We start from the raw sequence: 11,411 nt of genomic DNA, 5'->3' as shown, positions 1-11,411 counted from the left end.
TTTCCGACACCAATCTTAAAACGAACATGGTGGTTCTGCAACATTTCGACAAAACAATCAAATCTGAAATTAATAATGTATGTTTTTTCTACATAGTTTCAAAGTCAAATCATGTTCCACAAGGTAAAGATACTAGGATAGAAGTTATTGCTGGGAATAAATTGACTTTATATTTTTGGGAGGCAAGGTTCTATTTAATTTTTAACCCCCTTTGATTACCAAAATTCAAAAATATCATGGAACTTATCATTGTATTGATTGCCAATATTTCATAATGTATTTGGTTAGGATGGCTCAATGTTTGGTTCGTTAAGGCTCACTAGAGACCATACTTCTTATGGGAGTTAAACGGGAGCTTAGTTCCTTAACTCAATCTTCAAAGAGCCGACACCGAATGTAGTCAAACTCAGTTAATTTAGACTTAACTTGCAAGCACACTCGAGGTAAGTTTGTGAATAAGCTCTCTCAAGGACATAAATAAAAGCTTAATGCAAAGAGGAAATGAGAAGTTATGCACCACCAAATGGTAAATTCTAAGTACCCATTTTATGGAGGTTTGATCAAATGTTACTTGGATTTAATTCGTGATAGATATGATATTAGTGACAACCACATGAAGGACTTTTGAATCTTAGGTTTAGTAGAGATAAGAATGAGACTTGACAGGTTGGCCACAGGTTGACCATATCCACAACTTTGTGTTTCTTGAAGAAACCCCAACCATAAAATACTTTGGAATCTGGAGACCATCTTGCGTTGAGATCACTCAAAGATGTGCACTGCAGACTAGATGTACTGCAGGGCCATTCTCAATAGGTGCACACTCCTACTTCACCTAAAACATACATCAGTCAGAACCAGAAGACCGCCATAGAGAGCGGTAGATTATTGGGCAGACAAACAGGCATACTGAACCCGTGCATCATAAAAAAAATACTTCAGTTGAGGAGTTAATATATGCTAATGCCGTGACACGTCAAGAACAGATTGTGTGTGTGTGTTTTTGGCTGCATTGATCCATGTGATTGCATCTTGCAGCTGATTGGTGGGACATGACATGTTGGGTGATGAACAAAGTGCCGGGCATCCATTTCTTTAAGAATTACAGAAACAGAAATGATCGCTGACCTGTTTGGAAGATGTCAGCAAAAGAATTACAATGCAAGCCAAGAACCACCTTCACATCACATGGGATAGCAGCACCTAGCAACTCACGAAAGAGCGGCAGACTAAAGAAAAGATATACCGCTATTCTTGTCGTTTCCCATCTGACCAACCTAAAGATGCGGATGTTGTTGCCTTATAAGTAGGGAAGCAAAAGAATGAAACCCCACACACATATTTCCTTTCGTCTTCTTCAGTTGTTATGCTGATATGCCTTTCAATATATTCAAGTGGTTGAGAGAGATTGCAGCTGCACACGAATCAATGAGGGGCTTGTTCAGTCGCCATGCAACCAAGCCTTCACTTTTACATGCAGTGGAAATGGCTGGAAGATGAGTCGATGCCGGATTTATGTGGTAATTCGAAAGACCGCCTGGCCACAGTCAAAAAACACATCCAAGATGAGATGATGCTGCGCTCGAAGAAGTGAATGCTCACATTCGCTTTGCTAAGAAGGCAGACAACAATGTGATGTTATTCTCGAGATCACTGAAGCAGATTAAGGGCAAATGTGTTGATAAGGATTGTGACATACCTATTGTGGGTAGAATCTCTGGGGATCTGAATACAATCACAACTGCCTCTGCTTCATCTGGTGTCATCTTTCTTGACAATGCAGACAGGGAGAATGAAGACTTGCAGGTGGTCGTTTCTCTTCAATGCACAGAAAAGGAGGTTATGTGGCACGCGACAGGAAGTAGAGGGATGGAAAAGGGACATATCATGCTTCTTTCAAGTACGTATCCTGCAAAGAGTATCATGATTATTATTACAGGGTAGTGAGTTCCATAATAGAATGCAAATGCTAGAGCATAGCACTGAAGTTTGCGAGTGTTCACGTAGATCATTCAGAGCATTGTTCATCTGCTTAAGAACCTGGTTTCAGAAAGGCATGACGATGCACCCTATGATCAGCATGACAATTTTAGTAGATTACCATATCAGCCTTACTCCAACATTTTGTATAGCAATCCATATTCATATAAATATCTGATACAATAATTCCAATACTTCAAATCTTTTTATTGTCTTCACAGTTAACTAAGATTTCTTGTTCAACAACTCAGAATGGATGACACAAGCAAGAATTGGTCCATCAATCATAGATATCTTCTGAAATATTTTTCAAATTGAAAAGTTGTGCAGTGGAATGTAGATAGAGCTTGAATGATCAGTGATTTACCATGTGACTTAGATGACGGAGGAGTCGAATTAGTTGTGCAGCTACCAAATTGATATCTGTTAGGAGAGATATCACTATATCACTATAGACAGGCATCATTGCTTGCAAAAAGAAATAAATAAATCAATAAAGATAATGCAATATGGAGTGTGAGAGGAGTCTTAGGTGCGGACAGACCAAAAAGAAGACCTGTGTTTAAATACATAAGGAAAAATTTCTGAATAAACTACGAAAGGCCATTGACTTCATTTAGATAACCAACTACAAAAAGGTTCTGAACAAACTAAAGTATCAATATTTGTCCTTGAAAAGATTTATGATTGCGTGAACATATTTTGGCCAAATGCAAACCGTTATTTCTCTATTTTCCATTATAACTAATCATTGTGCACCTTGTAATGCCTACAATTTGTCATAATAACAAACATATGACATACCTGTCATAATAACCTTATAACTGTATTTCTTGTTTATTTGTAGTTGTGCCATTTCTTATATCTTGCCTGAGAATTATGACTGAGATCTGACGGTATTGGTAACTTCAGAAACTAATATGATCACACACACGAACTCAGAAAACACTCACGTGGGTTCTGTCAGTAATTAGCTATTGTCTCACCACTAGTATACATATTAATCATCTTTCCTCTGGTTGTTGGTTATTGCATTGTTTGCCAATTTGTCTGTGACCTGTATTAAAGATTAGATATTGCTCGATCATTGACCTTCGCATCAAGGTGTCACCTAACAAGCAGACACATAACACTCGTGCATCTTGGATTTGTGCAATCATCAAATTCAGAACTAGGACATTAACAAATATTGAAATCAACCTGCTTAAAGAAAGTGTTCAAGATCCAGATGACACCAATGTATAAAAATGTGTACCATCACAAGCTTGACACAAGCATGTGGAACACAGTGGCATTTAAAAATTGAGATGTGAGTATGACCTGATCAGAGATGAGGCTACAAGATCCAAATTCCAAGATTGGCATATCATATTGAGCTCGGCTGGTTAGATTCCACTTGCCTCCCATCTGCTTTATGAAATAGGGACTATAAGTAGGGGAAGTTCCAGGCTTGTTCACATCTTCCCATCGTTTTTGCTCTACTCTTCATTTGGCAATCCATTCCAAAGGCCTTCCAACAACATACTGGTGGATATGGCTGGTTGTCCTGCAACACCTAATCAGCCTTACCATGTCAGATCCATCAGCATGCCATCTAGAGATCACCCTCTCAAGCTCAGAGTAGAGGAAGAGATGCAGAAGCTCAAGTCTTTGGTGGCTCAATCCTGTTTATCAGCCCAAACTATATGCGAGGGATTGAGAGCGCTCGGAGGTTTGTACGAGTGCATCGAGGAGCTTCTCCACTTGCCTATGAGCAAATATTCCAACATACAAGAAAAAGAAAGTGTGGAAGTGGAGTTGGACGGATCTGTCAGGCTGCTGGACTTGCTTGGCATCATGAGAGACTGCATGATGACAACAAAGGACCAGATCAGAACGCTTGAAATAGCCCTCAGAAGACAAGGAGTAACAGTTGCAGAGAGCAAGATGTATACTCACATTCGTTTTGACAAGAAGGCAGAGAAGGGTATCAAGAGTATCTTCAAATTACTGAAGCAGATGGATGACAAGTATGTCTCATGTTGTACCAACGGCAAGGACTCATGGATGGTGACCGAGATTCTGAGGGAAGCAAGAGCAATCACCATTTCCCTTCTCCAGTCCATCTTCAAATTCTTGCCCATGCCGACGCCGCAAGGCAAAGCTAGCAGATGGTCTCTTATCTCAAAGGCATTGCAAAAGAGGAAAGTGGCCTGTGAGGGCGAGCAAGAGGAAGTTGAAGATAATGAAGGGAAGATACAGAGGGGACAAAATCAGTTGCAGACATTACAAAACAGCATCGAAGATATTGAAACAGGATTAGAATGCTTATTTAGAAGACTAATAAAAAATAGAGTCTCTCTTCTTAACATCCTAAGCCTGTAATGATCTCAACAGCATTTTTGCTCGCATGCCCTCATTAGCATCTGCATTTTAGAGGAACTGCTAATGACTGTATATTGTTTCAATTTTGGAAAAGACATACAATGCACTCTATACTGTTTCCCGTTTCCCGTAATAGTGATTGACAATAATTTCTTTTCCCTATTCTTTTCAATGTTGCTTCTAAAAATATGTCTGTTTCAAACCATATTTAATAAGCATAAATGTAAGAATTTTAGAAAAATGCTTCTAATAACTTGCAAAAAATACTTCTACAACCTGAGCTCAATATTTTGGTTCTTTATGGCTGACCAGAGCTCATACTTTTTTTTGGTGTTAAACATGATCTTTCTTACATAATTCAATTTTTAAAGAGCCATGTTGGAATATGGCTAACCTCAATTCTTTTAGACTTGCGAGCAGCCACGATGTAAGCTCACGAATAAGCTCTCTCAAGGACAAAAATAAGCTTAATAAAAAGAGGACATGACACATTATGCTCTCCCAAATAGTAAATTCTAAGAAACATATTTGTGGAGGTTTGATCAAATGGTATTTAGATTTAAAATGTGACAAATATGATATTAGAGTGACAACCACATGCAGGACCTGCGCATCATGGTGAATCTTAGGTTAGTAGAGCTAAGACAGAGACATACCAGGTTGGCCACAACTTGACCATATACACAACTTCTTTGTATTTCTTGAAGGAACCCCAACTATAAAATACTTTGGAATCTTTCTGTTCTGCAGAACATCTTGCCATTGAGATCACTCCAAGATGTGTGTTGCTGACCATATGTACTCAAGGGCCATTATCAACATGTGCACACTCCTACTTCACCTGAAACATATATGTGCAGATCCAGCAAACCACCATAGAGAGTGGTAGATTGTTGGGCAGACAAGCAGCAATACTGCACCTGTGCATCATAAACAAATACTTTAGTTGAGGAGTTAATATATTCTAATGCCGTAACATATGTCTTGATCAGATTCTTTGTGTGTTTCTGACTGCATTGAACCATATAAAAGTTGTTGGTCTCAGGTCTTGCATCTTGCTGGTAATTGATGGGACATGACATGTTGGGCGATGAACAAAGTGCCAGGCATCCATTTCTTCAAGAATTACAGAAACAGAAATGACCGCTGACCTATTTGGAAGATGTCAGTAAAAGAAATACATTGCAAGCCAAGAACCACCTTGACATCACATGGGATAGCAGCACCTAGCAACTCACGAAAGAGTGGGAGAGTAAAGAAAATAAATACCGCTATTCTTGTCGTTTCCCATCTGACCAACCTAAAGATGTGGATGTTGATGTCTTAAAAGCAGAGGAGCAAAAGCATGAAACCCCACGCTCATTTCCTTTCCGCTTCTTCAGTTGTTATGCTGATATGCCTTTCAATATATTCAAGTGGTTGAGAGAGATTGCAGCTGCACACGAATCAATGAGGGGCTTGTTCAGTCGCCATGCAACCAAGCCTTCACTTTTACATGCAGTGGAAATGGCTGGAAGATGAGTCGATGCCGGATTTATGTGGTAATTCGAAAGACCGCCTGGCCACAGTCAAAAAACACATCCAAGATGAGATGATGCTGCGCTCGAAGAAGTGAATGCTCACATTCGCTTTGCTAAGAAGGCAGACAACAATGTGATGTTATTCTCGAGATCACTGAAGCAGATTAAGGGCAAATGTGTTGATAAGGATTGTGACATACCTATTGTGGATAGAATCTCTGGGGATCTGAATCCAATCACAACTGCCTCTGCATCATCTGGTGTCATCTTTCTTGACAATGCAGACAGGGAGAATGAAGACTTGCAGGTGGTCGTTTCTCTTCAATGCACGGAAAAGGAGGTTATGTGGCACGCGACAGGAATTAGAGGGATGGAAAAGGGACATATCATGCTTCTTTCAAGTACGTATCCTGCAAAGAGTATCATGATTATTATTACAGGGTAGTGAGTTCCATAATAGAATGCAAATGCTAGAGCATAGCACTGAAGTTTGCGAGTGTTCACGTAGAACATTCAGAGCATTGTTCATCTGCTTAAGAACCTGGTTTCAGAAAGGCATGACGATGCACCCTATGATCAGCATGACAATTTTAGTAGATTACCATATCAGCCTTACTCCAACATTTTGTATAGCAATCCATATTCATATAAATATCTGATACAATAATTCCAATACTTCAAATCTTTTTATTGTCTTCACAGTTAACTAAGATTTCTTGTTCAACAACTCAGAATGGATGACACAAGCAAGAATTGGTCCATCAATCATAGATATCTTCTGAAATATTTTTCAAATTGAAAAGTTGTGCAGTGGAATGTAGATAGAGCTTGAATGATCAGTGATTTACCATGTGACTTAGATGACGGAGGAGTCGAATTAGTTGTGCAGCTACCAAATTGATATCTGTTAGGAGAGATATCACTATATCACTATAGACAGGCATCATTGCTTGCAAAAAGAAATAAATAAATCAATAAAGATAATGCAATATGGAGTGTGAGAGGAGTCTTAGGTGCGGACAGACCAAAAAGAAGACCTGTGTTTAAATACATAAGGAAAAATTTCTGAATAAACTACGAAAGGCCATTGACTTCATTTAGATAACCAACTACAAAAAGGTTCTGAACAAACTAAAGTATCAATATTTGTCCTTGAAAAGATTTATGATTGCGTGAACATATTTTGGCCAAATGCAAACCATTATTTCTCTATTTTCCATTATAACTAATCATTGTGCACCTTGTAATGCCTACAATTTGTCATAATAACAAACATATGACATACCTGTCATAATAACCTTATAACTGTATTTCTTGTTTATTTGTAGTTGTGCCATTTCTTATATCTTGCCTGAGAATTATGACTGAGATCTGACGGTATTGGTAACTTCAGAAACTAATATGATCACACACACGAACTCAGAAAACACTCACGTGGGTTCTGTCAGTAATTAGCTATTGTCTCACCACTAGTATACATATTAATCATCTTTCCTCTGGTTGTTGGTTATTGCATTGTTTGCCAATTTGTCTGTGACCTGTATTAAAGATTAGATATTGCTCGATCATTGACCTTCGCATCAAGGTGTCACCTAACAAGCAGACACATAACACTCGTGCATCTTGGATTTGTGCAATCATCAAATTCAGAACTAGGACATTAACAAATATTGAAATCAACCTGCTTAAAGAAAGTGTTCAAGATCCAGATGACACCAATGTATAAAAATGTGTACCATCACAAGCTTGACACAAGCATGTGGAACACAGTGGCATTTAAAAATTGAGATGTGAGTATGACCTGATCAGAGATGAGGCTACAAGATCCAAATTCCAAGATTGGCATATCATATTGAGCTCGGCTGGTTAGATTCCACTTGCATCCCATCTGCTTTATGAAATAGGGACTATAAGTAGGGGAAGTTCCAGGCTTGTTCACATCTTCCCATCGTTTTTGCTCTACTCTTCATTTGGCAATCCATTCCAAAGGCCTTCCAACAACATACTGGTGGATATGGCTGGTTGTCCTGCAACACCTAATCAGCCTTACCATGTCAGATCCATCAGCATGCCATCTAGAGATCACCCTCTCAAGCTCAGAGTAGAGGAAGAGATGCAGAAGCTCAAGTCTTTGGTGGCTCAATCCTGTTTATCAGCCCAAACTATATGCGAGGGATTGAGAGCGCTCGGAGGTTTGTACGAGTGCATCGAGGAGCTTCTCCACTTGCCTATGAGCAAATATTCCAACATACAAGAAAAAGAAAGTGTGGAAGTGGAGTTGGACGGATCTGTCAGGCTGCTGGACTTGCTTGGCATCATGAGAGACTGCATGATGACAACAAAGGACCAGATCAGAACGCTTGAAATAGCCCTCAGAAGACAAGGAGTAACAGTTGCAGAGAGCAAGATGTATACTCACATTCGTTTTGACAAGAAGGCAGAGAAGGGTATCAAGAGTATCTTCAAATTACTGAAGCAGATGGATGACAAGTATGTCTCATGTTGTACCAACGGCAAGGACTCATGGATGGTGACCGAGATTCTGAGGGAAGCAAGAGCAATCACCATTTCCCTTCTCCAGTCCATCTTCAAATTCTTGTCCATGCCGACGCCGCAAGGCAAAGCTAGCAGATGGTCTCTTATCTCAAAGGCATTGCAAAAGAGGAAAGTGGCCTGTGAGGGCGAGCAAGAGGAAGTTGAAGATAATGAAGGGAAGATACAGAGGGGACAAAATCAGTTGCGGACATTACAAAACAGCATCGAAGATATTGAAACAGGATTAGAATGCTTATTTAGAAGACTAATCAAAAATAGAGTCTCTCTTCTTAACATTCTAAGCCTGTAATGATCTCAACAGCATTTTTGCTCGCATGCCCTCATTAGCATCTGCATTTTAGAGGAACTGCTAATGACTGTATATTGTTTCAATTTTGGAAAAGACATACAATGCACTCTATACTGTTTCCCGTTTCCCGTAATAGTGATTGACAATAATTTCTTTTCCCTATTCTTTTCAATGTTGCTTCTAAAAATATGTGTCTGTTTCAAACAATATTTAATAAGCATAAATGTAAGAATTTTAGAAAAATGCTTCTAATAACTTGCAAAAAATACTTCTACAACCTGAGCTCAATATTTTGGTTCTTTATGGCTGACCAGAGCTCATACTTTTTTTGGGTGTTAAACATGATCTTTCTTACATAATTCAATTTTTAAAGAGCCATGTTGGAATATGGCTAACCTCAATTCTTTTAGACTTGCGAGCAGCCACGATGTAAGCTCACGAATAAGCTCTCTCAAGGACAAAAATAAGCTTAATAAAAAGAGGACATGACACATTATGCTCTCCCAAATAGTAAATTCTAAGAAACATATTTGTGGAGGTTTGATCAAATGGTATTTAGATTTAAAATGTGACAAATATGATATTAGAGTGACAACCACATGCAGGACCTGCGCATCATGGTGAATCTTAGGTTAGTAGAGCTAAGACAGAGACATACCAGGTTGGCCACAGCTTGACCATATACACAACTTCTTTGTGTTTCTTGAAGGAACCCCAACTATAAAATACTTTGGAATCTTTCTGTTCTGCAGAACATCTTGCCATTGAGATCACTCCAAGATGTGTGTTGCTGACCATATGTACTCAAGGGCCATTATCAACATGTGCACACTCCTACTTCACCTGAAACATATATGTGCAGATCCAGCAAACCACCATAGAGAGTGGTAGATTGTTGGGCAGACAAGCAGCCATACTGCACCTGTGCATCATAAACAAATACTTTAGTTGAGGAGTTAATATATTCTAATGCCGTAACATATGTCTTGATCAGATTCTTTGTGTGTTTCTGACTGCATTGAACCATATAAAAGTTGTTGGTCTCAGGTCTTGCATCTTGCTGGTAATTGATGGGACATGACATGTTGGGCGATGAACAAAGTGCCAGGCATCCATTTCTTCAAGAATTACAGAAACAGAAATGACCGCTGACCTATTTGGAAGATGTCAGTAAAAGAAATACATTGCAAGCCAAGAACCACCTTGACATCACATGGGATAGCAGCACCTAGCAACTCACGAAAGAGTGGGAGAGTAAAGAAAATAAATACCGCTATTCTTGTCGTTTCCCATCTGACCAACCTAAAGATGTGGATGTTGATGTCTTAAAAGCAGAGGAGCAAAAGCATGAAACCCCACGCTCATTTCCTTTCCGCTTCTTCAGTTGTTATGCTGATATGCCTTTCAATATATTCAAGTGGTTGAGAGAGATTGCAGCTGCACACGAATCAATGAGGGGCTTGTTCAGTCGCCATGCAACCAAGCCTTCACTTTTACATGCAGTGGAAATGGCTGGAAGATGAGTCGATGCCGGATTTATGTGGTAATTCGAAAGACCGCCTGGCCACAGTCAAAAAACACATCCAAGATGAGATGATGCTGCGCTCGAAGAAGTGAATGCTCACATTCGCTTTGCTAAGAAGGCAGACAACAATGTGATGTTATTCTCGAGATCACTGAAGCAGATTAAGGGCAAATGTGTTGATAAGGATTGTGACATACCTATTGTGGGTAGAATCTCTGGGGATCTGAATCCAATCACAACTGCCTCTGCATCATCTGGTGTCATCTTTCTTGACAATGCAGACAGGGAGAATGAAGACTTGCAGGTGGTCGTTTCTCTTCAATGCACGGAAAAGGAGGTTATGTGGCACGCGACAGGAAGTAGAGGGATGGAAAAGGGACATATCATGCTTCTTTCAAGTACGTATCCTGCAAAGAGTATCATGATTATTATTACAGGGTAGTGAGTTCCATAATAGAATGCAAATGCTAGAGCATAGCACTGAAGTTTGCGAGTGTTCACGTAGAACATTCAGAGCATTGTTCATCTGCTTAAGAACCTGGTTTCAGAAAGGCATGACGATGCACCCTATGATCAGCATGACAATTTTAGTAGATTACCATATCAGCCTTACTCCAACATTTTGTATAGCAATCCATATTCATATAAATATCTGATACAATAATTCCAATACTTCAAATCTTTTTATTGTCTTCACAGTTAACTAAGATTTCTTGTTCAACAACTCAGAATGGATGACACAAGCAAGAATTGGTCCATCAATCATAGATATCTTCTGAAATATTTTTCAAATTGAAAAGTTGTGCAGTGGAATGTAGATAGAGCTTGAATGATCAGTGATTTACCATGTGACTTAGATGACGGAGGAGTCGAATTAGTTGTGCAGCTACCAAATTGATATCTGTTAGGAGAGATATCACTATATCACTATAGACAGGCATCATTGCTTGCAAAAAGAAATAAATAAATCAATAAAGATAATGCAATATGGAGTGTGAGAGGAGTCTTAGGTGCGGACAGACCAAAAAGAAGACCTGTGTTTAAATACATAAGGAAAAATTTCTGAATAAACTACGAAAGGCCATTGACTTCATTTAGATAACCAACTACAAAAAGGTTCTGAACAAACTAAAGTATCAATATTTGTCCTTGAAAAGATTTATGATTGCGTGAACAT

General features: G+C 39.1%; 1 long non-coding RNA gene across 1 annotated transcript in view; it reads right to left on the bottom strand.

Annotated features, from left to right (window-relative positions):
- Positions 1–918: 918 nt before the first annotated feature.
- Positions 919–11,411, bottom strand: part of LOC108951908 (uncharacterized) — a 30,005-nt gene continuing 19,512 nt past the window's right edge. The window contains exons 7-19 of the long non-coding RNA XR_010488771.1: positions 11,080–11,135; positions 10,432–10,641; positions 9,368–10,269; positions 8,284–8,537; positions 7,666–8,189; positions 6,713–6,768; positions 6,065–6,274; positions 5,001–5,902; positions 3,919–4,172; positions 3,301–3,824; positions 2,348–2,403; positions 1,700–1,909; positions 919–1,612 (exon numbers count right to left, since the gene is read on the bottom strand). This is a non-coding gene — a long non-coding RNA (uncharacterized LOC108951908). The remainder of the gene's footprint in view (positions 1,613–1,699; positions 1,910–2,347; positions 2,404–3,300; positions 3,825–3,918; positions 4,173–5,000; positions 5,903–6,064; positions 6,275–6,712; positions 6,769–7,665; positions 8,190–8,283; positions 8,538–9,367; positions 10,270–10,431; positions 10,642–11,079; positions 11,136–11,411) is intronic.

This window comes from Musa acuminata, chromosome BXJ2-7 (genome assembly GCF_036884655.1).
Source record: "Musa acuminata AAA Group cultivar baxijiao chromosome BXJ2-7, Cavendish_Baxijiao_AAA, whole genome shotgun sequence".
NCBI classification, from domain to species: Eukaryota; Viridiplantae; Streptophyta; class Magnoliopsida; order Zingiberales; family Musaceae; genus Musa; species Musa acuminata.
The sequence above is the reverse complement of the archived record's forward strand: the minus strand, read 5'-3'. Positions and strand labels throughout refer to the sequence as shown.